We start from the raw sequence: 27,137 nt of genomic DNA on the forward strand, positions 1-27,137 counted from the left end.
ACTCTATCCCCACAGCCTCCAATATAATGTCCTCCACGTATCCTATGTAGAATGCTATCACGACAGCCCCCAGTATAATATCCCTCACATATCCTTTCTAGTATTCTATCCCCACAGCTCCCAGTATAATATCCCCCACATATCCTATGTAGTATGCTATCCCCACAGCCCCCAGTATAATATCCCCCACATATCCTTTCTAGTATTCTATCCCCACAGCTCCCAGTATAATGTCCCACACATATCCTATGTAGTATGTTATCCCCACAGTCTCCCAGTATAATGTCCCACACATATCCTATGTAGTATGTTATCCCCACAGTCTCCCATATAATATGGTCTCGTTACAGGAATTAGAATTAATATTGTTGTAAAAAAATGACGATATGTGGGTGATAAGAGACATCGCTGGATGAGAGCTATGACAGGGGTGTTAATATACAGGGTGGGCTAGGGGGTTTGTTTATATGTAAAATCATCCCTAAAACCCATCCTACATTCATGATATATGTGAGACTCATGAAAAAGTAGAGTCCCTGTGGGTGGAGATAAAAGGAGAGAGAAAGAATAATAAAATACTCATAGGGGCATGTTATAAAGAAGAAGGCATGGACGCTGGGCCGTACAGGCTCTCTGCTCCTTCACCACAGAGAGTCAGTGTGTGTATAGCTCGGTGGTGTGTGCGACACTTATTGGTTCCTTCAGGCTGATGTCTATCACCCGCTGCCTGTCCCCATCATAGATGAAGTAGTGAAACACGTGACACTGGAGTTCTCTTGGCAAACCAAACTTTAACAGTTTATTCCTTTCACTGCATTGATAGACATGGCCTGAACTTCTCATGGTCTTGCTGATACTGCATATTGGGGTACTCTCTCTCGACCTATCCCCGCTAACTTGGATCTTGTCTGTAATGTCCCCACAGACAGCCCCTCTTCTAATGTCCCCACAGACAACCCCTCTTGTAATGTCCCAACAGCCAGCCCCTTTTGTTATGTCCCCACAGACAGCCCCTTTTGTAATGTCCCCACAGCCAGCCCCTCTGTAATGTTCCCACAGACAGCCCCTCTGTAAATGTGGCGCCCTGGACAAGCCAGGGGCCACAGAGAACAACACCAACACACCCCACACTCCCGGTCAGGCACACCAAAGTCAGACACAAAACCCTTGTTGCCTTCCTCCAGGGGCTGATGATCACACCAGGGGGTGGGCCAGGCGGTTGGCCCCGCCCACCGAGGAGTTCACAGTCCTGGAGGCGGGAAAAGAAACAGTTGAGTTAGGGAAGTGAAAGTGGAAGGAGGAAAGTGGCAGTTAAGCAGCCTGAAGTTGGTCCGGGTGTGTGGCCCGGACGGATCAGCAAGGTTGGCAGACGGTGGTGACCGTCTGCAGGAGTGGCCTATCGGAGTTTACCGTAAGGACCGTGGACGGGCGGTGGCCCGGCGGTACCGGACCGGTACGCAAAGACGGACCCCGGCAAGGCTAGGAGTCGCCGTGAATTTGCCAAATCCGTCAGCGAAGGGAACCTCCTGGGTTTCCCAGCAGCCAAGTCCCGACAGAAGGCAACCGTCCAACCGAGAGAGGGAAACACAGTCACCGCCAAGGCTAAAGTTCCCAGGGCCAGAGCCTGCAGGCAAAAGGGGCTCCTCTAGCCCATATCCAAGCTGGGGAGCGGGTTACCAGTGGGAACCCATTGGAACCGTTTACAGTACGTAGGTGCAGGGAAAGGCAGTCACCATCAACCTGCCGGGAGAAACAACACCGCAGCCGTCTGTGGGACCCGTCCATCAAGCCGTGTGTTTTACCGAGAACTGTGTCCTCATCATTGTCTGAGTGAGTACCACCGTGCCGTGCGGCACAGCGCTGCCCCCGCGACCCTGCACCTCACCAGGCCCTGTAACCTGCCTGCCATCCTTCCCTACCCCATCACCGGGCCCCGGGACAACCAACCTCCTACCCATGGAGGGGAGAACTAACATCAAAGCTGCTCCCTGTCACCGCTCCCGGGATCCCCGTCCAGAGCAGCGGTGGTGTCACCAATCTCACCACAACCGTGGGTGGCGTCACGGACAATATCAAATCCCCACAATCAAATTCCCCCCTTTTCACTCACGGGCGAGGAGTGGCGCTCGAGTCCCCGGGATCCGGCCCACCGCTCGAGCCACCACCGAGCAGCAGCAGCCGCAGTAGCAGCGGCCGGACCCGAGCAGTGGGAGAGCGCAGCATCCCCTCCTCCGCCCGCGACAACTTGGCGTCACGAACAGGATCCTACCGCTCTGCCGTTGGGTAGAGGTGCGCCTTGTTATTGCCGGAGGTGTCCGGCAGAAAATTTGCCGAAGCCGCCATCTTGGGCGCGAAAAATTCCCGCTCGAGCGTCTCCTCGAGTAGTGGAGGTGCGAAGGCCAAAACCCCGCCCCTGTAGAGGAGGAGCCGGAAAGAGACTAAGGGGGACTGATGGCGTCTGGCCGCATGTAGCCCGTGGCTATAAAAGCAGGGACGCCAGGACCCTGCGGCCATCTTGTTCCTGGAAGAGGCCGCCGGAAAGATGTACATGCCGTCCCGTAGCACCGTAGCCCCCGCGCCTGGGATCGCGGCGTGGGTGGAGATCCGGACCGCGCAGCTCCAACAACAGCTGCAGGTCAAGATGCAGCTCCTCTTGGAGGAGTGGGAGGCCGACATGGCGGAGGTTGTAGCGACCGTGCGGAGACGCGAGGAAGAGGGAGCTTCAGAAGGGAGAGTGAGTGACCCACGCCCCTGTACCCCTAGTGGGTCGGTCATCGCGGCCGAGGGACCCGGTCCACGCCCGCTCGCCCTGCTACCTCCCCCGCTATCCGTACCGGCCGCCGCGGCCCCGCCACTAGGCCCGCTACCCCCCGCAACCGGTAGCGGTACCCTGCATGTCCGCCCAGGCACATCGACCTGTAGCCGGAGCCCGTGACCGACCGGAAGTGCTACCATGGAAGGTGCAGAAGCCTGACCCGGAGGCATCCCCCGAAAGAATCCCCGAGCCAGAGCCGACAGACCGCTCCGTGCTGAAGGCCCAGCGGAGGAAGGCCCCTGTGCCCATTCCCCACACCTCGGCTGAGGTTGCGCCGGGTTGCCGCTGCAAAGCAGCACCCCAGGCCAAGTCACCGCGGGACCTTCCACCCAGATCACCAGTGGTGGGCAGTGTCCAGAAGGTCTCGCGGGGCCCGACCCGTGCGCCGGAGCTCGCAGCAGCACCATACTGGGATAGGGAGCCAACACCGATGGGCCCGGAGATCGCGGAAAGGGAAAGGAAGAAGGCGGAGTTGGTGGCCCGTACGATCCGGGAGAAAGAGAGCCTCCGCCAAGCGACCTTCCGTGTCCGGGGCCCCCTGTATGAAGGGCAGGTGAGGCGGTTCGATGTCCGCCGGGGCTATGGCTTCATATATGAACCGGGCCTGGAGGCCGAAGTCTTTATAGCCCGGAGGGATGTTAATGCCCACCTGCCAGAAGAGCATCCAGGCCGTAACCTAATGCCCGGAGACCTGGTACAGTACACCCGTCACTGCGGGGAGAGGGGGTGGTTTGCGCTAGATGCGAAGTTGAGGGACAGCCAGGAGGCCCGTGTGTGCACCGCGCCCCCTCCCCCAACTGGTGCCAAAAAATCCGAGTGATGGCAGCGGAGTACCGTTGCAATTGTCCCCCGTTGGGACCACCGGTGTGCTGTTTAAAGTTTCTTCGAATGATAAGTAAATAATTGATGAGATGTTACCTGATTGTCAGCCTGATTGAGACCGGTCGTTGCCGGCACCGTTGTCCCCGTAGGGACTGTTTACAAGTTGCATAAGGAACTCCTTATGGACAAGCCCGAGAACTAGCAGGGCAACCACAAACTAGTGGCATGTAAATAAAATTGTTGTTGTTGCTTTCACCGTTACCGCCTCCGGAGAGGCAGGTTGGAGGAAGGGCCCGCAGAGGAGCAGGCTGGGGTCCAGCCACCACTGGAACCGGTGGCGATCCTCTTGGGGTTTCAGGGGTTCCCCATGGACGTGGGTCCCCTGAAAAGGACAGAACCCGCTCGGGCAACTTGTGCTGGACTGGGGTCAAGGGGTGCTGCCTGTTTGCTTAGGGGCAGCATCAGGGCCAGGTTGCTTGGGTGGGAGAGAGCGGAAGCCGTAACCGTTTGCAACGTTAAAGTAAGAGTACCTCCCGATGTGGGAAGATGTTATTTTAATTGTAATCACTGTTTTACCGTTATCTTTTCTTTATGTTACCGTTATCTTTTTTTTACCGGGCCCCGGGACAACCAACCTCCTACCCATGGAGGGGAGAACTAACATCAAAGCTGCTCCCTGTCACCGCTCCCGGGATCCCCGTCCAGAGCAGCGGTGGTGTCACCAATCTCACCACAACCGTGGGTGGCGTTACGGACAATATCAAATCCCCACAATCAAATTCCCCCCTTTTCACTCATGGGCGAGGAGTGCCGCTCGAGTCCCCGGGATCCGGCCCACCGCTCGAGCCACCACCGAACAGCAGCAGCCGCAGTAGCAGCGGCCGAACCCGAGCAGTGGGAGAGCGCAGCGTCCCCTCCTCTGCCCGCGACATAATGTTCCCACAGACAGCCCCTCTGTAATGTTCCCACAGTCAGCCCCTCTTGTAATGTTCCCACACCCAGCCCCTCTTGTAATGTCCCCACAACCAGCCCCTCTTGTAATGTCCCCACAACCAGCCCCTCTTGTAATGTCCCCACAGACAGCCCCTCTTGTAATGTCCCCACAGACAGCCCCTCTTGTAATGTCCCCACAGCCAGCCCCTCTTGTAATGTCCCCGCAGCCAGCCTGTCTTGTAATGTCCCCTCGGCCAGCCCGTCTTGTAATGTCCCCACAGCCAGCCCGTCTTGTAATGTCCCCTCAGCCAGCCCCTCTTGTAATGTGCCCACAGCCAACCCCTCTTGTAATGTCCCCACAGCCAGCCCCTCTTGTAATGTCCCACAGGCAGCCCCTCTTGTAATGTCTCCACAGGCAGCCCCTGTTCTAATGTTCCACAGCCAGCTCCTCTTGTAATGTCCCCATAGACAGCCCGTCTTGTAATGTCCCCTCGGCCAGCCCGTCTTGTAATGTCCCCTCAGCCAGCCCCTCTTGTAATGTGCCCACAGCCAACCCCTCTTGTAATGTCCCCACAGCCAGCCCCTCTTGTAATGTCCCCACAGGCAGCCCCTCTTGTAATGTCTCCACAGCCAGCCCCTGTTGTAATGTTCCACAGTCAGCCCCTCTTTAATGTCCCTACAGATAGCCCCTCTTGTAATGTCCCTGTGGCGCCCCAGGACCTGGTCGCCACAACAGCATTGCCCCTCCAAAGGGTTAATGCTGAGCCTGGAGGTAATTGGGAGGTCTATTGGCCAGTAAGTTTAACATCCAACGCAGTTCTCCCTCAGACCAGCAGGGGGAGCTCGGAACCTGGAGTTCCAGGGAGCATTCCTTAAGTCTGGCCTGAGGGAGGAGTTAGTGGTCAGTCTGTAGAGAGAAGTGATAGGAAGCAGACGCAGAGTAGTGCTGTCCTGTGGAACTGGGGCATGGAGCTGGAGCAGCTTGGCCCAGTGAGGCAGGAGGAGCAGAAAGGCAAAGGAGAGACTCGGACATCGGAGTCTGTGGCCACCAGGGCCTAAAAAACTCCCTGGTAGCCAAATCCAAAGGGCAGGAGAGCTGCAAGCACCTGGCCCATAAACCGCCCGAAGGTACAGCTGTATCAACAGGGCCCAGTGTGGACTCCAGCAGAGAAGCAGAGAGGGCCTGTGCAGCCTACCACAGAGGGAAAGGGACGTACCACCGGTCCCAGCAGCAAGAGGGCCATTGCTAAATCCAGAGAGCAGGGTCCTATCACAGCAAGGGAAAAGAACAGGAGTAGGCCTCATACTCATCTGGCCAAAACGACATCTCAGTTACTTCCAGGCCGGCCGGAGCCCTCTACCACCTGTAACGGTCTCCCAGGACTAACCGTTTGTGGAGTAAAAGATGAGAAGGTAAAGAGACTGTTGTTTGTGCCTGTTTCTTTCATGCCTGTCGGCCCTGCACTGTGTTATCCACACAACACCATAGACTCTCACGAGCACCAACAGTGTCCCCGGGGCACCGCTCCACCTGTGGGGAGCAGTACCACCCTTGCTGCCATATCATCACCCCGGAGGCCTCACACAGCAGCGGCGGCTTAATAGCCGCAAACCACAGGTGGCGTCACGAAATAAATACTTTAATTGCTCCCAAGACACCAGCCATATTTAACTGACACCCACCAGGGCCACGGAGTCGGGCCCCGCCACCACTGACGACCCCCGGACTAGTCCGGCCCGGCACCGGGTGTCCCATAGCCCTAGGGTGGGCGAGTCATCCCCACAGCCAGCCCCTCTTGTAATGTCCCCACAGCAAGCCCCTCTTGTGACGTCTCTACAGCCAGCCCCTCTTGTAATGTCCCCACAGCCAGCCCTTCTTGTGATAGCCCTGTAAATCTCTCTTGTAATGTCCCCTCAGCCAGCCCCGGATTCATTACTATACCATAAAATGTATGGATTATGTCCAAAACATCATCATACCAAAATGGGCCAATGGTATGTGTAGCACCCACGGGGCAAGGGGTCAAGTGTTACTCTTCGCCGGGCCAGTGATATCAGGTCTGGGGATGTCACGGGTGGCCCTGCCCGGCTTCGTGGCCCCGAGGCGTACAATAAAAAGGGAAGGATGATGGTGGATGAGATGATAGCAATAGTTTGTCTCGTGACGCCACCTATGGTATGCAACCAGAGATTAGCCACCGCTGCAGGTGATGTCCTCCGGGGTTGATGGTGTCGCAGCAAGGATGTTTCTGCTCCCCACAGGTGGAGCGGGCCCCGGGGAGGAGGATGAGGCTTGTAGTGATGGCTAGCGCCGAAGTGCGGGGCGCCAGCAATAAGAGGCTGAGTCAGCTGCTGCGGGTCCAGGTATCTTGGTCCAGGTATGTTTACTCACAGTTCCAATGGAGCCTCAGGGTACCGGTCTCTGCCGTGATAGGCCCCAGCCGATCCCGGATCCTTTGGAGGTCTATAACAATCCGTAAGTCCGTGGGCCCTTCCTGTTTGCGCTTTTTGAAGATGAATTCCCGTGGCCTAAAGCTACTTGGGGATCCCGGTCCTTGTAGTTTTGGCTTCCGTCCCGTGTGCAGGTGACCCGGGTCCACAGTGGGGTCTTTCTAATCACAACTACAGGCCCTATGTGCCACTGAGCTCCGGGAACTAGTGGTGGTCAGAGGGGCATACATACAATCCCCCTGTCCTACAGATTCTGGTGATCCAACTTGAAGTCTGTTCCACTCTAGGACTCTGCACCTTGCTTCTCCGCCGGTCCCGAGGGAGCAATGAAGCTCTCCCCTCAGCGACCGTATTAACTCCTCTGTCCCATAGGAGCTACTGAGAAACCCGTCTGCTCCTTTCCTCTCCTGCTGGAGAACTCCTAACTCGTGTTGCGCCTAACTCCCCCTGGTGGCTACTCCTCCCCTAGTTCCCTGTAACTAGTGGGTGGCAGCCCCCCATGTTTGGTGACTATCTTAAGATCTGACCCTAGCCCGGTCGCCAATCGGGAGGGCAACCTGATTGTGTGTATGAGTTTGTGTGTAGTGGAGCCAGTACTGACCTCCTCTGGATCCAGGATGAGTACCGCACCTCAAGTGAGATGCAGTACCCTGTGGCGACTGAAGCCTCAGGGGCATCACATATGGGATGGGCATTTGGTAAGCCACATCTTGGACAGTTAGGCGGGCTTTGCACGCTGCGACATCGGTAACAATGTGTTACCGATGCTGCAGCGATAGTCCCGCCCCCGTCGCACGTGCAATATCTAGTGAAAGCTGCCGTAGCGATTATTATCGCTACGGCAGTTTCACACGCACATACCTGCCGTGCGACGTCCCTGTGGCCGGCGACCCGCCTCCTTCTTAAGGGGGCGGGTCGTCTGGCGTCACAGCGACGTCACACGGCAGGCGGCCAATTGAAGTGGAGGGGCGGAGATGAGCAGGATGTAAACATCCCGCCCACCTCCGTCCTTCTCATTGCAGCCGGCGGCAGGTAAGGTGAAGTTCCTCGCTCCTGCGGCTTCACACACAGCGATGTGTGCTGCCGCAGGAGCGAGGAACCACATCGCACCTGTCGCTACACCGGCATTATGGAAATGTCGGAGGCTGCAGCGATGATACGATCACGACGCTTTTGCGCTCGTTCATCGTATCATCTAGGATTTACACACTACGACATCGCAAGTGACGCCGGATGTGCGTCACTTTCGATTTGACCCCACCGACATCGCACCTGCGATGTCGTAGTGTGCAAAGCCCGCCTTAGAGTCCATCCTCAGTCACCACCCACTGCCCCCCCCCATCCCGATATCAGCTCCCTGATCTGGTGCTCTTATCAATTACACATTCTAGCCACTTTGCCCCCTGGCGATATTAGCCACAGCGCTTCATCACATTACAGCTTCATTGCCCCCTGATAAAGTTAGTCCCAGTTCCCCATCACGTTCCAGCCACATTGCCCCCTGATGATATTAGTCACAGTGCTCCATCACTTTCCAGCCTCATTGACCCCTGACAATATTAACCACAGTTCCCCATCACATTACAGCCATATTGCCCCGCGATGATGTTAGCTACAGTGCCCCATCACTTTCCTGCCACATTGTCCCTTAACGATATTGGCTACAGTGCCCCACCACGTTACAGCCACATTGGCCCCTAATGATATTAGTCTCAGTGCCCCATCACTGTCCTGCCACGTTGTCCCCAGTGCCCCATCACGTTACAGCCACATTGACCCCTAATGATATTAGTCACAGTTCCCCATAACTTTCCAGCCTCATTGGCCCCTGATGATGTTAGCCACAGTGCCCCATCACATTACAACCATATTGCCCCTAATAATATTAACCACAGTGCCCCATCATATTTTAGCCACATTGCTCCTTGGTGATGTTAGTGAAGCGCCCACGGGGCCTCAGGGCTACTCATCACTGGGCCAGTAGTATTTGGAGTTGCTGTGAATGGTCTGACCCGGCTCTGTGGCCCCGTCGGTGTCAATAAAAGAGTGCAAGGGTGACCGTTATGGGGGATGATGGGGTTTGCTTTGCAGCGCCACTCGTGGTATGCGGCCATTGATTAGCCACTGCTGTGAGATGTTGCTCTCCTCTGGGGCGGATGGTCACGCAGATCAGATGGTCCAGCTCCCCACAGGTAGAGCTCAGCTCCAGGGAGGACGATGGTGGGGGGAGTAGCAGTCATCGGGGCCAGAGCTTGTGGTAACGACGCCGGCAATGACAGGATGACACCAGGACTGCGGACAAAGTTCTTTAACTCACTGTCAGGTCGTCACCCCTGGAGTGCCGGTTTCTGCCGTGATGGGCCCCAGCCGATCTCGGATGATTCAGAGGCCACCACCGATGTTGTGCAGTGTGAGACCGTCCTTCCTTGCGCTCTGTAGTGTGGATTCCCATGGTGTGAAGCTACTTGGGGACCCCAGTGTCGTTGGGTTTAGTTCCCGTCCCCTTTGTAGGCAGCGCAAATCACTTGTGGGCTGACCGTGGTCTTCACGCCTGACTCTATATGCTGCTGTGCTCCGGAACCTTTGTGGTGGGCAATGGGACATGAAATCCCCCTTCCCTGCAGATTCTGATGGCGCAACGTGGAGTGTACGCCACCCTAGGGTTCTGCACCCTGACTGCGCCGGTCCCGAAGGGGCTGTTAGGCTCTCCCGTGTTTGTCCTCTGTCTCATCAGCTCCACCGGTCATCTCCTGCTTCTTCCAGTCTGCCTGGTCCTAACTGAAGGAGCTCTAAAGCACGCCCTCCAGCGACCGCGGTCCTGTGAGTCCCTAATGTTCTCGCACTCTCTCAGTCGGTCCCGGGAGAGCTCTTAAGCACTCCTCCCGATCAGTCCCTCTGAGGGGAGCTATGCAACACACCCCTCAGCAACCCTACTTCTTCTGTGTCTCAGACTATTCTTTTTTTTAAACTGTTTATTTATTAACAAGACATAGAAAAAAGAAAAGAGAATTGCATAGATATACACACACACAGCCTGTGGGCAAGGGTGGCGCTTGTCAGCCATGTTTATTTAATCCTAACATATAATATCTTACACTTTACAACTTGCGTCCCTCTAGCTATTGCTAAACTACAACTGCCAGCATGAAAAGCATGATAGGGTTGTAGTTTGGGAACAAAACAATTTAAAGGAACAGTTCGGAGTAATAAATCTGTGATTTTCTTCATTTTTCATTTCTTTACATGGTATTTTTGGTGCAATGTAAACAGGGGCTGGCACATTTTACCCGGGGGGCAATCATAAGGCAGTGGCCCTCAAGTTGCAGTGGCCTATCTTTGGTCTGTTTATCTCTGGCCGCTGAATTAAAACAGCAGTGGTAACAGACTTTATGAACAGACTGCTGCATATATATTGGAACAGAACCGCGCTTACTGCTTACATAGATACTGCAACAGAACCAATATGACTACATAGATATGGGAACTGCAAGGAGCTTACTACAGAGATATAGGAACAGAACCGAGCTTACTGCAGAGATATGGGAGCAGAACCGAGCTTAAAACAGAGATATGGGAGCAGAACCGAGCTTACTACAGAGATAAGGAAGCAGAACCAAGCTTACTACACAGATATGGGAGCAGAACCGAGCTTACTACAGAGATAAGGGTGCAGAAGCAAGCTTATTACATAGATAAGGGAGCAGAACCAAGCTTACTACAGAGATAAGGGTGCAGAACCAAGCTTACTACAGAGATAAGGGAGCAGAACCAAGCTTACTACAGAGATAAGGGTGCAGAACCAAGGGTACTACAGAGATAAGGGAGCAGAACCAAGCTTACTACAGAGATAAGGGTGCAGAACCAAGCTTACTACAGAAATAGAAGATCAGAACTGAGCTTACTGCAAAGATAAGGGAGCAGAACCAAGCTTACTACAGAGATATGAGAGCAGAACCAAGCTTACTACAGAGATAAGGGAGCAGAACCAAGCTTACTACAGAGATAAGGGAGCAGAACCAAGCTTACTACAGAGATAAGGGTGCAGAACTGAGCTTACTGCAGAGAGAAGGGAGCAGAACCAAGCTTACTACAGAGATAAGGGAGCAGGACTGAGCTTACTACAGAGATAAGGGTGCAGAACCAAGCTTACTACAGAGACACAAGATCAGAACTGAGCTTACTGCAAAGATAAGGGAGCAGAACCAAGCTTATGACAGAGATAAGGGAGCAGAACTGAGCTTACTACAGAGATAAGGGTGCAGAACCAAGCTTACTACAGAGATAAGGGAGCAGAACCAAGCTTACTTCAGAGATAAGGGAGCAGAACCAAGCTTTCTACAGAGATAAGGGAGCAGAATTGAGCTTACTACAGAGATATGGGTGCAGAACCAAGCTTACTACAGAGACAGAAGATCAGAACTGAGCTTACTGCAAAGATAAGGGAGCAGAACCAAGCTTACTACAGAGATAAGGGAGCAGAACCAAGCTTACTACAGAGATAAGGGAGGAGAATCAAGCTTACTACAGAGATATGAGAGCAGAACCAAGCTTACTGCAGAGATAAGGGAGCAGAATCAAGCTTACTACAGAGATAAGGGAGGAGAACCAAGCTTACTACAGAGATATGAGAGCAGAACCAAGCTTACTGCAGAGATAAGGGAGCAGAATCAAGCTTACTACAGAGATAAGGGTGCAGAACCAAGCGTACTACAGAGATAAGGGAGCAGAACCAAGCTTACTACACAGATATGGGAGCAGAACCGAGCTTACTACAGAGATAAGGGTGCAGAAGCAAGCTTATTACATAGATAAGGGAGCAGAACCAAGCTTACTACAGAGATAAGGGTGCAGAACCAAGCTTACTACAGAGATAAGGGAGCAGAACCAAGCTTACTACAGAGATAAGGGTGCAGAACCAAGCGTACTACAGAGATAAGGGAGCAGAACCAAGCTTACTACAGAGATAAGGGTGCAGAACCAAGCTTACTACAGAAATAGAAGATCAGAACTGAGCTTACTGCAAAGATAAGGGAGCAGAACCAAGCTTACTACAGAGATATGAGAGCAGAACCAAGCTTACTACAGAGATAAGGGAGCAGAACCAAGCTTACTACAGAGATAAGGGAGCAGAACCAAGCTTACTACAGAGATAAGGGTGCAGAACTAAGCTTACTGCAGAGAGAAGGGAGCAGAACCAAGCTTATGACAGAGATAAGGGAGCAGAACTGAGCTTACTACAGAGATAAGGGTGCAGAACCAAGCTTACTACAGAGATAAGGGAGCAGAACCAAGCTTACTTCAGAGATAAGGGAGCAGAACCAAGCTTTCTACAGAGATAAGGGAGCAGAATTGAGCTTACTACAGAGATATGGGTGCAGAACCAAGCTTACTACAGAGACAGAAGATCAGAACTGAGCTTACTGCAAAGATAAGGGAGCAGAACCAAGCTTACTACAGAGATAAGGGAGCAGAACCAAGCTTACTACAGAGATAAGGGAGGAGAACCAAGCTTACTACAGAGATATGAGAGCAGAACCAAGCTTACTGCAGAGATAAGGGAGCAGAATCAAGCTTACTACAGAGATAAGGGAGGAGAACCAAGCTTACTACAGAGATATGAGAGCAGAACCAAGCTTACTGCAGAGATAAGGGAGCAGAATCAAGCTTACTACAGAGATAAGAGAGCAGAACTGAGCTTACTGTACCCATACAACAAAATTGTACTTGGTCTTGTACTTGGATGCAAAGTGTTTTCACTGATTCCAAAATGCTGCATTGTACAGTATAAGCACAGTGGATGGATTTATAGAAATCTCCAAGAAACTAGTGTGGCGCCCCTGCGACTCCAGTTACCACAGGGTACTGCACCTCATTTAAGGTGCAGTATTCACCTCGGGTAAGGAGGGGGTTAATCACCGGTGTTCCACATACACTTTACATACAGCTTAGGCGCCTTCTCACTGGGGAGCCGGACTAGGGTAGGCAGGGGGTGGCCATCACGAAGCTTGGGACTTTCCCGGTCACTAGGACTACCACCTGGGGGACGGGTTCCACTTGGGATAGAAGAGGAGCATCACACACACACACACACCCGGCAGTCAAGTCGGGGCTTCAGTTCTGGCGACACGACACCATTCTCCTTTTTCTTCTCTTGGGGCCTGCGGCTTGGAGCGAGATGCTCACGGATTCCCCCTCTCCTGAAGGGACACCCCTAGGACACTTTCTAAACATCGGTGGCTTCCTCCAACTCATCCGAGGTCGACGGGGCCCAGCACGGCGGTGTCCGGTGCCTCCCGGGCAAAACAAAGACTGTTAGTAAAGACACCTGGAACCGCAGCAGCCGACTCGGACTCTTATTACCGGCGCCAACAGCCACTACCCCCCTCATTATCCTCCCCGGGGCCTACTCCACCTGAGGGGAGCCAAACCATCTTACCTGCAATTACCATCTGCTCCAGAAAACAGCGACAGCAGCAGCGGCTAATCCCTGGCCGTGTACCGCAGGTGGCGTCACAAAATCATTCTATCCATCCCCCCTACTCCGTGGACACATCGGGGTCACGAAACCGGGCAGGCCACCTGTGACATCCATCCCCCTGACCCTTCACCGGCCCGGCGACGAGTAACCCCCAGGCCCTGTGGGGTGCTCCACTGGCGTCTCCACCAGAGAAAGCACGCTGTGTCCAGACCGTGAAGACGCCTGATGGTGGACACTCGCCCTTATAGACTTAGTGTTGTGCCCTAAAAATACAAATGTTTTACACATACACCACAATACACTATAAGATTGTGCCCACGGTCTGGACATGGTGTGTCCTGGACACATGTCCTCTCCTGTGGGGCTGTGAGTGCTCTCCGCAGGGACCACAGCGGCCGGTGCCCACAGTCAGGGTTCGGGCCACTGTGGTCTCTCTTCTATTCTTTCTGTGGAGACACAGCAATAAATTAACATCCCAGGGCTCAGGAAGCCGCACCACAGGTCAGTGTTCGCTGTGAGCTGTACACGCACAGTGCGCAGAGGATTTCTACAAATCCCATCCACTGTGCTTCTGTACCGCCCTGAGAGGGGCCCGGCCGCTTGCTCGGGCCGAGCCGCTCGAGGTCCGGGCTCGGTTTCTCGGTGGCACGAGCGCCTCCGGACCGGGGGCCACGTCGCTCTTGTTAAGGGGAGGCGGTGGGGGGTGATGGTTGTGTAACGGGTCGTGACGCCACCCACGGGTCGTGGTGACGGGGGATGCACCACCGTTGCGGCTGAAGTGATGGTGGGCTCGTCCGGGATCGGTGTTGCGGCCGCAGCTGAGATGTTAGCCCCTCCGTGGCTAGGGGCGCTATGTCCCGAGGCCCGGTGGGGGACTGTAAGGGCTGATGTTGTCGTCGGAGTGCAGGGCGCCGTGCCGCGGTGTAGCGTCGTGCCCGGATGGCACTGGTGTACTCACGATTGATTCACACTCAGAGTCACTGGTAAACCAAAGTTCGGAAGTGGTCGGTCCCCGCGGCCGGCTGCTGATGTCCCCTGTGGGGTTGATGGTGGCCCCTTTTCCCATGCACCTCTGGATGTTTGTGTTTCGGCCCCCCTGCCTCAGCGTTGAGCTGCCGGAGGAGCCCTCGGTTGCCCGCAGGCGCTGGCCCGTCGGTGTTTGGCCCTTGGTGGTGGCGCTCACCCGGTCTCGGTGGGCTTTTGCCTTCTTTCGGGACTTTGGGTGTGGATGAACCCGTGAGGTCCGGCCAGCAATCAGTCAATTTGCCTATACTCAGTGGCTTCTAAGCTAGGACGGGGTCCGGTACACGGTTGACTCCCCGGTTAGGGACCGGCGGGCTCCAACCCAGGCTCGGTCCGTACGGTTCCGCCGGTTGCTGTACCGGTACTCCTGCAGACGGCCACCACCGTCTGCCTGCCTGACGTTCTCTAAGGGGCCCAGGCTCCTACCCGGGTCCCTGACAGCTGCTCCTCTACCCCTCACTGTCAACTCCAAACTTGTCTAACCTCTTTCTGTTTGAACTTCCTGCCCCAGGACAGTAGTCTCCTCGGTGGGCATGCCTTTCCGCCTGACTCCGCCCACCTGGTTTGCTCTACTAGCCCTGAGGGAGGCATCAGGTCTCCCTTTCGGGTGACATGTGTGTGACCTCACAGGGGATGGGGGTGTGTGGGTTAATTACCCGATGTGTACTGTGGCTATGTGTGCAGGGAGCAGGGAGCCGGCACTGGCAGCGTGAGAGCGGGGACGCTGGTAACGAAGGTAAATATCGGGTAACCAAGGTAAGGGCTTCTTGGTTACCCAATGTTTACCGTGGTTACCAGCGTCTGCAGAAGCCGGCTCCTGCTGCCTGCACACGTAGCAGAGTACACATTGGGTAATTAACCCGATGTGTACTGTGGCTAGGTGTGCAGGGAGCCAGCGCTAAGCGGTGTGCGCTGGTAACCAAGGTAAATATCGGGTTGGTTACCCGATATTTACCTTAGTTACCAAGCGCAAGATCGCTTTCACGCGGCGCTGCTGGCTGGAGGCTGGTCACTGGTGAGCTCACCAGCAACTCGTGTAGCGACGCTCCAGCGATCCCTGCCAGGTCAGGTTGCTGGTGGGATCGCTGGAGCGTCGGTTAGTGTGACATCTCACCAGCGACCTCCTAGCAACTTACCAGCGATCCCTATCAGGTTGGATCGTTGTTGGGATCGCTGGTAAGTTGTTTAGTGTGACTTGGCCTTTAAGCGGGCTTTACACGCTACGATTTCGCTACAGCGATCTCGTTGGGGTCACGGATTTTGTGACGCACATCCGGCCGCTGTAGCGATGTCGTAGCGTGTGACTCCTAGGAGCGATTTTGGATCATTGCAAAAACGTCCAAAAATCGTTCCTCGTTGACATGGGGGTCCGCTGCCAGTTATCGCTGCTGTCGCAGGGGCGAAGTTGTTCCTCGTTCCTGCGGCAGTGCACATCGCTACATGTGACGCCGCAGGAACGAGGAACATCTCCTTACCTGCCTCCGGCCACAATGCGGAAGGAAGGAGGTGGGCGGGATGTTACGTCCCGCTCATCTCCGCCCCTCCGCTTTCATTAGGCGGCCGCTTAGTGACGTCGCTGTGACGCCGAACGGACCGCCCCCCTTAGAAAGGAGGCGGTACGCCGGTCACAGCGACGTCGCTATGCAGGTAAGTATGTGTGACAGGGGTGAAGCGATGGCCGAGAGGACCACCGCAGTGCAGAGTAGGTTACAGTACACAAGACAAGGTGCGAACAACAAGGGTATATTTATTAACAGGCGGGGAAAGATGTGGAGAAGGCAGGTTCAGGCACGGGGTATACAGTGGCAAAACGTGATTTAACAACACTTTTGTATTCTCTAGTTGGTCCGCTCAATAGCACGGTGCTCCAACTATTACAGGTTCAAGAAACACAAAAACAGTCAGGTACAATGCTACTCTACACATAACCTCTCTGGCCTCTGCTAAACGGGCCACACGGATGCCGTGTTCTACCTACTGAAGCCTACTTTAGCCCCTAGTATGTGCACAATATTCAACTCACAGTGATGCTGGGGACGTGGATCCAGTCCCGGGGGCCCCCCAACAATAGTCTCATCTAAAGGTGCGCACGTCTCCTGGGCCAGGTTAAGGAGATCAAAATCGTCTTCTTGCTTCAGATTCCTCGCTGGTTCCCTGATATCTGCAAGTCTCTCTCTCGATTCAGAAGAAAACTCCAATCCTCCGAGACACACCGGCTGTGTGTTCCTTCACACGCTTCTAAAATCAAAACAGAAACTCACTTCTCTTCTTACACTCGGGCTGTCCATTAGCACACTTTCTGCAGGGGGAGCAGAACATTCCATTACCCCTCAACACGGGGAGGTTTCTGTCTCTTAAAGTGGCAGCGTGTTTCTTATTGTCCATAGCAGTAGCACTCCCCCAATATGCCTCCCCACTTAATGATGGTCGTCCTCGGCCATCACAGCTTCGAGCCCACTGTGTTTTGAAGGAAGGTTCAAACCTGTAGAGGAGACAACAATGGCAGTACAGCAGACCTAGTACATTGTTCAACATATCGGATTGGTGGAACCCCTGCAGTAGACCTCTGAGATCTTCTAAGATCTTGACTATCAGGCCCGGCTTGACTAGCTTCCGGAGGAACACTTGCTGTGGGAGCTGCAGTGGAATCTTGGCTGGTCTCTTCTTCCCATGGCAGTAATGGCTCATCCATGGGATCTCCGTTTCCGGAAGGCTGAGGATCCGCCCCTGCATCGGGGACTGTCCACCAGTCATCATCGACTTCACAGACAGATGACGTATGTTCAGGGAGTGGGGCAGAGACTGCAGGAGATCTTGGCGTAGAAAGAGCTTCAGACCGGCATGGTCGCAACATATTTCTGTGTAGTACTCTAGGGCCGGACGCTCCATTCTCAATTTGCACCTTGTAGACCGGGCCGTCAGCATACACCCGTTCGATTACTCTGTAGGGTTGAACTTCCCATCTTTCACTCAGTTTACTCTTGGGGCGTTTCTCTCTGCCTAACACTCGATCTCCAGGTTGAAGCGGTATCTCTTGAATCGGTTTAGGGCTCATATGTTCTTTCTTCTGTAGCTGTTGACAAGCCAACCGACGTATCGTCTGTAATCGTTGTTGATGTTCTTTCACCCACGAAGTGACAGTTCGTTCCATGAAATCCTGTGGCTGCTCCAAATTCAGCTCGATGATTTCTCGCCCAACTCTTCCAAACAGCAGTAGATATGGGGTGTAACCTGTAGTGGAGTGAACTCGGTTATTGTAGGCCCAGACCAGTTCTGCCAGGTAATCCGGCCAACATGCCTTCATATCTTCCTCTAATGTTCTCAGCATTTGAAGTAGAGTTCGGTTGAAGCGTTCACATGCTCCATTGCCTTGGGGATGGTAAGGTGTAGTCTGAGATCGCTCGATGTCATACATACGACATAATTCCTCCATCACCTTGCCTTGAAAACATGCACCTTGATCGGAGTGGATCCGCTTCGGGCATCCATACACCCGGATGAAGTCTTGGCAGATGGCCCGTGCCGCCGACTCAGCAGTCTGATCTCTAGTCGGGGTGACTACAGCGAACTTGGAGAAATGGTCGGTCATAACCAAACAGTATTGTAGTCCCCGAGTGGAGTGTCCCACGAGGAGATAATCAATCATCAACAGTTCTAGCGGTTCTTTGGTCTGTATGGTCTGAACGGGTGCCCTTTGTTCGGTGCTTTTAACGAGGTCGCATACTCGACATTGCCGGCAAACCTCTTCCACCACAGACTCCAACCTGGGGCAGTACACGTACTGCTGTAACTATTGGTAGGTCTTTGCAGGTCCAAAGTGAGCGCCAAACTCGTGAGCTTCCTTAGCTACCTCTTGAGCCATTTTTCCGGGGATGACCACCTGCCATCTTGCTTCTATATCTTTTGGCTGTTGTCTCTTACGATATAACACTGATCCTCGAACTTCCAGTCTATCCCACTGGTGTAAGACACTCTTCATCTCGGCGTCCAGGTTAGCCCTTTCTTGTTTGTCTGGCTTCTGCTTCTCAGTTACCCAGTGTTTCATCTGTTACAGCCCTTCGTCTGCATCTTGAGCACGTCCCCATTCTTCATTGGTTCTCCCCAGGGACCGGGGCAGTGTGAAAGCCTGCCTACTCAACTGGGACGCAACCACCGAGGGTCCAAACTTGCTAAAGTCTGGCGTTTCTTCCTCCTCTAATCGTTCATCGAGATCCCCCACTGGGGTCTCCACCGTCACTCTTGACAGCCCATCCGCATTTGCGTTTTCGGTAGCAGGGCGATAACAGATGGTAAAGTCGAACTTTGCAAGGCGAGCCACCCACCATTGTTCCAAGGCTCCCAATTTGGTATTCTCAAGGTGGGCCAGAGGATTATTGTCTGTCCGGACCTGGATCTTGGTTCCTGTCAGGAAGCCAGCAAATTTCTCTGTCATGGCCCACACTAGGGCCAGGAGCTCTAGTCGAAAGGAGCTGTAATTGTGTGGGTCTCTTTTGCTGTCCCGCAGGGACCTACTGGCGTAGCCAATGACTCTCTCATGTCCATTTTGCATCTGAGACAATACGGCACCGAGTCCATGAAGGCTACCATCTGTGTACAGCAGAGCAAAGTCCACATAGGCCAGGATCGGGGCTGAAGTAAGGGCATTCTTCATAGCCTGAAAAGCCTCATCTTGTCTCTGAGCCCAAGAGATGCCCTGGTTCTTCGACACTCCGGCGGTCCCCCTCAGCAGCTCGTTCAAAGGACCCGCCACCTTTGCGAAGTCTTTTATGAACCGGCGGTAATACCTGGCGAGTCCAAGAAATGCCTTGAGTTCCCTCACCGTTCGAGAGACTGGCCACTTCTGAATGGCCGCCACCTTTTCTGCGGAGGGTAGGACTCCATCTTGTGACACTGTGTGGCCCAGGTACTCGATCTCTCTCTTGAAGAGGTGGCATTTTTTGGGCTTCACCTTCAGGTTATGAGCCTGCAGTCTCCCGAGTACCTGTCCAAGCCGGTCAAGGTGTTCTTTGAACGTGGCCGAGAACACGATGATGTCATCCAGATAGATCAGTGTCGCTTCAAAATTTAGGTCTCCCAAGCACTTTTCCATCTGCCGTTGAAACGTGCCCGGAGCATTGGAGAGTCCGAAGGGCATCCGGTTAAACTCAAACAATCCCATCGGGAGGATGAACGCGGTCTTGGCTTTGTCTTTTTCCACCACAGGTACTTGCCAGTACCCGCTTGCTAGATCCAAGGTGGAGAAGTACTTGGCCTTCCCCAAGGCCGTCAAGGATTCTTCGATTCGTGGTAATGGGTACGAGTCGCGAACGGTACAAGCGTTGAGTTTTCTGTAGTCTACACAGAACCGGATGGTTCCATCCTTTTTCTTGACGAGTACCACCGGGGCCGCCGAAGTGCTCTGGCTGCCCTGCACTATTCCTGAATCCAGCATCTGCTTCAGTAACGTCTTTACCTCTTGGTACATCTTGGGAGGGATCTGTCGGTACCGTTCTCGAATCGGACGAGCTTCCCCGGTCGGTATCTCATGCATGATGGCTTCAGTGCAGCCGAAATCTTCAACGTGGCGAGCGAATGCGGCCTGGTTCTCCCACAGCATAGCTTCTACTGCTTGCACACGCTCAGGGCCCAGCGAATTCACATCCACTTCCATCTGATCGAGGATGGCCTTTCCACTCCACTCTGGGGATGGCATCTCTTTGGCCCTCGCAGAGACTGCTAGGGTCCACCCCACACCTTCTATCGGCGATAAGGATATCTCTTTATGACTCATTACCTCGCCTTTATGTACGTACACCAGGGCCAGATCCGTCCCTCGAGGCAAGGTGGCCTCACCGGGGCCCACATTCAAGGCTCTGATAGGGACGCGTCCTTGTTGGACCACAGCTACCGTACGAGCTATCATAACCTCTTGGTCCACTCTTCCGGTTGCTACAGGCTGAACAATCACTTCTATCCCATCGAGATTGCGATAGGTTCCCACTGGGAGGTGTAATATACTTTCTCGGCCGGGAGGCAGGATTATAGGTTCCTTCCCAGGAGCCCTGATGACCCCTATCGTCTGATGAGATGGCACACTCTTCTGCGTCCCACAGACGCGGATCAGCCGTTGAAGTGCTTCCTGTGTAGGCTTATGTGTAGTAGCTTGCTTCCAGTATCCGGGTCCCCGTTTGGTGAACATAATCTGATCTAATTCACGTAGGACATTCATCCCCAATATTACAGGTACATTTTCGTTGATGGGCTCGGGGACTAGTAGGATCCCTTTTTTCCCCACTTCTTGCCCACAGATTCGAACATTCATCCACACAACTCCTGTGACCGGGATCGGTTGTTGATTAGCAGCAATCACTCGGATCAGGGTCTCTTTCTCTGGCCTGGCCAGTGTCTGGAAATGTTGATTGAAATATGCTTCTGGCATCGTCGTCACTTGTGACCCAGTATCTATCAAGCCATTCACTGGGACACTCTCGAATTCAGCACGTAGGATGGGACAACCAGCGATCAAATGTTCGTTATGATACGGAGCGGCCTCCCTTCTCGCCTCCCCTGCAGAGTGCCGCACTACTGCGGGGGTTGGTAGTTTAACGATGGCTTCCGTTGGCTTTGAGTGTTATTCTGGCACCCCCTGGCAATATGCCCCCGACCTCCACATCCCCAGCAGTGGATGTCTTCTCCTCGCTGGGGAATACCTCGTGCCTCTGGTGGCTGATGAGAGGAAGCCTGCAGCCTCCAGTCCCCCATTGGTAGAGCCGCGGAATTGTTGCGTGAGTATGATGGGCCAGGTTGGAAGGAGGAGGATACAGCTGGGTAGGGATGTTCACCAGACAAGTCCCTCATTCTTTGCTCCATCTGGGTCAGCTTCTCCTGTACGTTGAGAACGGATTTCTGTAAATCTTGCACCACCTGGACCAGTCCCACCTGGCAGTTTGGGTCCACTCTGGAGGTGGCGGTTTGGACGCGCACCACTCTAGATGCGTAACTTTCTTCTTTACTTCGGGCTACTGCTTCTGCTAGGATTTGACGAAAAGTAAGAGCCGGATTCACTCGGACCCGTTCTGCCAGGGCTCGCCGCAAGGATACGCTATGCAATCCCAGAATAAACTGTTCCCGGAGTATCCGGTCGGTAGAGCCTATGCCGCCGAGTCCATCTGACTCCTTTCTCTGGACCTCCGCTAACACTTCTTGTAGTGCTGTTGCATACTGAGAGATCCCTTCTTCTTCCCGCTGCAGCCTCGAAAAAAATTTGGTGCGAAGATGTCCCACGCTAGCAGTCTCGCCATAGATCTCTTCCAAGAATCCAACTAACTCTATCAGGGTACTACGGGTGGGTTCTAGTTGTAGACAGACATTTCTACGTGCTTCTCCCTCTAGGGCAGTCAAAGCGATGTCCACCTCAAGCTCTGGGCCGATGTTATACACTTTCAGGGTGCTCTGCAGCCGGGACACCCAGTCGCACAGTGCCATGTTATTGCCATCGAATTTTGGTAGCACACTAAATATGGTGCCCATTGGAAGTGTCCTTGCAGGGGTTCCACCATTGCCCACAGCACCCCCATTAATATTAGCGTTCCCGCCGTTGCTGTCTGCAACGTCTGCAACGTCCATCTTGGTGACCGTACCTTGCTCGCAGCGCCACTTGAAGCGATGGCCGAGAGGACCACCGCAGTGCAGAGTAGGTTACAGTACACAAAACGAGGTGCGAACAACAAGGGTGTATTTATTAACAGGCGGGGAAAGATGTGGAGAAGGCAGGTTCAGGCACGGGTTATACAGTGGCAAAACGTATTTAACAACACTTTTGTATTCTCTAGTTGGTCCGCTCAATAGCACGGTGCTCCAACTATTACAGGTTCAAGAAACACAAAAACAGTCAGGTACAATGCTACTCTACACATAACCTCTCTGGCCTCTGCTAAACGGGCCACACGGATGCCGTGTTCTACCTACTGAAGCCTACTTTAGCCCCTAGTATGTGCACAATATTCAACTCACAGTGATACTGGGGACGTGGATCCAGTCCCGGGGGCCCCCCAACAATAGTCTCATCTGAAGGTGCGCACTTCTCCTGGGCCGGGTTAAGGAGATCAAAATCTTCTTCTTGCTTCAGATTCCTCGCTTGTTCCCTGTTATCTGCAAGTCTCTCTCTCTATTCAGAAGAAAACTCCAATCCTCCGAGACACACCGGCTGTGTGTTCCTTCACACGCTTCTAAAAGCAAAACAGAAACTCACTTCTCTTCTTACACTCGGGCTGTCCATTAGCACACTTTCTGCAGGGGGAGCAGAACATTCCATTACCCCTCAACACGGGGAGGTTTCTGTCTCTTAAAGTGGCAGCGTGTTTCTTATTGTCCATAGCAGTAGCACCCCCTAATAGGGGTGCCAGATTTTGTGCGTGACGGGCAGCGATATGCCCGTTTCGCACAAGCGATGGGGGTGGGTCGCATGCTATCGATATCGGGCCGGATATCGCAGCATGTAAAGCCACCCTTAGTTAACAAGAGCGGTAGAGCAATTTGTGAGCAGCTCCAGAATAGACAGAATCATTGACTTTCCAATAGACTGAACACAGGGATATTGGCACCTTCATTTTGGGGTCTACAATATGGCGTCTCCTGCTATTTTTCAGTCTCTCCTTTCTCAGGCTTTGGGCTCTGCATTGTCTGCGGCTTTGGTGCACTGGTATCAGGGTGGGCTTTTACCTCACATATGTTTTCATATATCTCTGTAAATTGTGTATTGTTGGTGACAAGTTCCTCCTCAGCCTCAGCACTATCAATTTCCTGGAGCAATGAATGGCTCTTTGGCTCTGGTATATGTCAGGTGCATTGCAATAACGTTTAATGTGTCCTGGTCTGCCACATTTATACCAATATCTAACATATCCTCTTCTCTGAGGTCTATACACAGCAGATACATTTTCTGATGTTTCATACTGCTCTTTTGACTCATTACACCACTCCCTGAGTATATTTACAAAGGTTTCAAAGGAGCTGGTATTCCTTAGAGTTAAGCGGGCTTTACACGCGGACGATATTGCTAGCAATTTCTAGCGATATTGAGCGTGTATGTCGCGGGCGGGGAGGGGACGCTGCGCTCACCAACTGCTCGGGTCTGGCTGCTGCTGCTGCTCGGTGGTGGCTCGAGCGGTGGGCCGGATCCCGGGGACTCGAGCGGCGCTCCTCGCCCGTGAGTGAAAAGGGGGCTATGGTATTGGTGATTTTTTGTCCGTGACGCCACCCACGGTTGTGGTGAGGTTGTATCACCACCGCTGCTCTGGACGGGGATCTCGGGAGCGATGACAGGGAGCAGCTAGGATGTTGTTTTCTCCCCTCCGTGGGTAGGGGGGTTGGTTGTCCCGGGGCCCGGTGAGGGGTAGGGATGTATAGCAGGCGGGTTACGGGGCCTGGCGAGGTGCAGGGTCGCGAGGGCAGCGCTGTGCCGCACGGCACGGTGGTACTCACTCAGCCAATGATGAATACAAAGTCTCCGGTAAAACAAACGGCTGGATGGACGGGTCCCAAAGACGGCTGCGGTGTCTCTCCTGCCGGCAGGTTGATGGTGACTGCCTTTCCCTGCACCTGTGTTTTGTGTACGGTTCCAATGGGTTCCCACCGGTAACCCGCTCCCCAGCTTGGATGGGTGTTGAAGGAGCGCCTTTTGCCCGCAGGCTCTGGCCCTGGGAACTGTAGCCTTGGCGGTGACTGTGTTTCCCTCTATGGTTTGAGCTGTTGCCTTCAATCGGGACTTGGCTGCTGGGAAACCCCGGAGGTTCCCTTCGCTAACGGATTTGACAATTTCAACGGCGACTCCTAGCCTTGTCGGGGTCCGTAAGCCCTGCCGCATGGTGCTGGCTTCTCTTTGCTCACTGGTCCGGTACCACCGGGCCACCGCCCGTCCACGGTCCTTACGGTTTGCTCCAATAGGCCTCTCCTGCAGACGGTTACCACCGTCTGCCAACCTTGCTGTACCGTCCGGGCCACACAACCGGACGCTGTCAGTCTGCTCAGCTACCACCTCACTCTCCACTTCCCTAATTGATCTGCCACTGCTTTTCCCGCCTCCAGGACCGTGAACTCCTCGGTGGGCGGGACCAACCGCCTGGCCCACCCCCTGGTGTGGACATCAGCCCCTGGAGGAAGGCAACAAGGATTTGTGTTTGACTTCGGTGTGCCTAACCGGGGTGTGGGGTGTGTTGGTGTTGTTCTGTGACGACCTGGCTTGTCCAGGGCGCCACATAGCTGCTGGTCTTCTTCAGCGCGGCGCCATTTAGTGTGAGGCAGGGAGTGGAGGTTTCGTTATTATTCCTCTTCTGAAACACCATGACTTTGGTCTTTTGGTTGATGTGAAAGCCCATGTGGTGCTGAATGTTGCTAGCACAGCCAGGCTATCTTGGAGGCCTCTCTCGGTTGGGGAAAGCAGCAGGAGGTCATCTGCGTACAGCAGGATCTTCACCTCTCGGTCCTGCAGGCTGAGACCTGGGGCAGAGGAGAATTCCAGGGCTGCGGCCAGTCCATTTATGTAGATATTGAATAGAGTTGGGCTCAGGCTGCGGCCCTGTCTTACCCCGCGGCTCTGCCGGATGAAGGCCGTCCTCTTTCCGTTCACCTTCACGCTGCAGCGGTTCTCAGTGAATGAGTTCTTGATCATATCATAGGTTTAAGGAACAGGCCTCGGTGCCACACTGAGCAAAAGGCCTTCTTGAAGTCCACAAAACATGCAAATATTTTCCCATTTTTTTGCTGTGGACGGGAGTCTTGATGAGGCTTTGCAGGGTGTAAATGTGGTCCGTGGTGGGATGGTTTGGCATGAACCCAGCTTGACTTCTGCTGAGGGTGTCTTCTCTATCTCTATTGCCCTCCCCCGTCTCTCTCCCTCCCCCTCCCCCCGTCTCTCTCTCCCTCCCCCCGTCTCTCTCCCTCCCCCGTCTCTCTCTCTCCCCCTCCCCCCCTCGTCTCTCTTTCTCCCCCGTCTCTCTCTCCCACCCCCCAATCTCTCTCTCCGTCCCCGTCTCTCTCTCTCCGCCGTCTCTCTTTCTCTCTCTCCCCCGTCTCTCTCCCACCCCCCAATCTTTCTCTCCGTCCCCGTCTCTCTCTCTCCGCCGTCACGTCTCTCTTTCTCTCTCTCCCCCGTCTCTCTCCCTCCCCCCCATCTCTCTCTCCCCCTCCCCCCCTGTCTCTCGCTCCCCCGTCTCTCTCTCTCCGCCGTCTCTCTTTCTCTCCCTCCCCCGTCTCTCTCCCTCCCCCCATCTCTCTCTCTCCCCTCCCCCCCGTCTCTCCCTCCCCGTCTCTCTCTCTTTCTCCCCATCTCTCTGTCTCCCCGTCTCTCTCTCCCGTCCCCCCCATCTCTCTCTCCCTCCCCTCTCCAATCTCTCTCCCTCCCCCGTCTCTCTTTTTCTCCCCCTCCCCCGTCTCTCCTCCCTCCCGCTCCCCAGTCTCTCTCTCTCTCTCCCTCCCCAATCTCTCTCCCTCCCCCGTCTCTCTTTTTCTCTCTCTCCCCCCGTCTCCCTCTTTGTCTCTCCCTCTCCCGTCTCTCCCTCCCCCGTCTCTCTCTCTCTCCCTCTCTCCATCTCCCTCTTTTTCTCTCCCTCCCTCCATCTCTCTCGCTTGTCTCTCTTGGACATATATACACATCTAATTGGGAATTTCTACACTGGATCTCTTCATGTGCCTTCATTTACCTCTAATTACGGGGCAGATTTATCAAAACTGTTTCAAAGAAATCCATAGCAACCAATCACAGCGCAGCTTTCATTTTACCAGAGCTGTTTCAACAGTGAGAGCTAAGCTGTGATTGGTTGCTAGGGCCAAGGAACCGTTTTGAGAATTGAGGCCTAGTGTTTCCCTGTAAGTATGGATATGTGCAGAATTTGCCTGCACAGCTGTATATGGAGATTATAAGGCTCTTTATAAAGAAGCCTCTGCTCCAGCTCCATACAGAGGTGTACTGTGGGTATGACGCCTTCATTAAACAGTTACAAGGGCCGTCCACAAGATGGCCGCCTCTGCTTCCCTCATGAGCTCAGTTACTCAGTGGTGTCATGCTGCCATCTACTTGCCAGTATGTGATAAGCCTGAATACTGAATACTAAGTGTCTTTTTAGGACGGTTTCATGCACAATAGTTTTTCTTTAAAAATATATACCATATTATTATTATTTTTTTTCCTGCCTGATCGCACAATATAAAATACACTGCGCACAATGGGAGAAATGTGTGACGGCATTTTCCACATTCACTACAATAATTGTTTAAAAAATGTGCGATATTTTGCTATTTTCCGAGGCTCTCACCATTCTGGCCCGGTTAGTCATGCAAATAAGTTGTAACCCCTTCACCACCAGGCGATTTTCTGCTTTTCATTTTTATTTTTTCATTTTCTTCTTCCAAGATCCAAAACTTGTTTATTTTTCCATCAACATAGCCGTATTTAAGTTTTATTTGTTTTTTTTTTCCTTCACATTTTTTAAACCTTTTTTTTTCACTTTTTCCTGTTTTTACTAATCTCTTTAGGTGACTTGAAGCTGCGATATTCCGATAACTTCTGCCGTACAGAACAATGTATCAGCGCTGCTCTGGACTTCTGTAATCATCATCTCCTATGAACGCCGGCTTCAG

The sequence above is a fragment of the Anomaloglossus baeobatrachus genome, chromosome 1 (genome assembly GCF_048569485.1).
Source record: "Anomaloglossus baeobatrachus isolate aAnoBae1 chromosome 1, aAnoBae1.hap1, whole genome shotgun sequence".
Classification (NCBI taxonomy): Eukaryota; Metazoa; Chordata; class Amphibia; order Anura; family Aromobatidae; genus Anomaloglossus; species Anomaloglossus baeobatrachus.